We start from the raw sequence: 1,054 nt of genomic DNA, 5'->3' as shown, positions 1-1,054 counted from the left end.
AGATGTTGATCGCCCTGAATACAAATCTAATCTAATCTACACTGTGAAACTTAAGGTCTGGTTCTTCTTTTGTGTTCTCTTCTTTTCCATTTTGTCTTTGCCTCTTCCACCTGGGTGCAGTGTAGAACTACTTAGGGCCCGTAGCACCAATCTCTTGTAAAATTAAGATTTATATAAATCAGATTTGTCCAAGAATTTAGTAAAACTGTGGTAACTTAGCGAACTGTTTTGTTAACCAGGTTGCCAAGATTACCTAATACTGAGATAACTGTCGATAGACTGGGCTAGATAGTGTTCTTAATGATTCAAATCAAAGATTGGTTGAAGTTCTTAATTATTACCTTTTTCTGTTTCAAAGTTATCTGTTTTTTTTCTTTCCATTACTTACATACATCATATTATAGTTACCATAAAACTATAGCAATTTTTAATCAGTGACTCAATTTATCATGACGGACCCTTATTCATACTGAATTGACTAAACAAAAGCTGAAATACTGTTGTTCCAAGGAGCTCTGAGCTCAGAGACATTGTCCACTCTGTGTACTTTGTTCAGAGTTGGGTCCAGTAACCCTCTAGTTCATTGTACCTCCAATAGATGGCAGGAGTTGGATGTCCTCTTCAAATAATTTATTTATGAGTGATCTTCCTCAAAAAAAGTACTTGAAACTTATAAAAATTTTGCTGTTCTATTTTCATTTTTCCATTGTTTTTTTTTTGTCTAAAATTAATAAATTTAAATTATGTACAAATTATAAAAGAATGATGGTCTGGGTGCGGTAAAAAAAAAAAAAACTCAAATATTTATTAATTACTTAATGTGAGCTAACATTTTGCTTCACATAACATGTTGCAGAGCTTTATCAGGGCTAAAAAAGATACAAACAACAAAATTCAGATTAACTTTGAAAAGGTCCTATCCTTTATACAGTTTTCACAGCTGACATTCCAACCCATCCAAACACAATCCTCACCACGTATGCCGATGACACATGTCTATTGTCAGTGAACAATGATCCTTACATTGTATCCCAAACCCTCCAATCCCACATCA

The 1,054-nt window shown here is 33.5% G+C and overlaps 1 protein-coding gene across 1 annotated transcript in view; it reads left to right on the top strand.

Moving 5' to 3' along the window:
- Positions 1 to 1,054, top strand: part of LOC106689923 (zinc finger autosomal protein) — a 14,685-nt gene that overhangs the window by 7,779 nt on the left and 5,852 nt on the right. The gene's annotated exons all lie outside the window — the stretch shown is intronic.

This window comes from Halyomorpha halys, unplaced genomic scaffold, assembly GCF_000696795.3.
Source record: "Halyomorpha halys isolate HHAL.00 unplaced genomic scaffold, Hhal_1.1 Scaffold47.1, whole genome shotgun sequence".
Lineage (NCBI taxonomy): Eukaryota > Metazoa > Arthropoda > Insecta > Hemiptera > Pentatomidae > Halyomorpha > Halyomorpha halys.
Note: the sequence above shows the minus strand (reverse complement) of the source record. Positions and strands in the feature narration are given on the sequence as shown.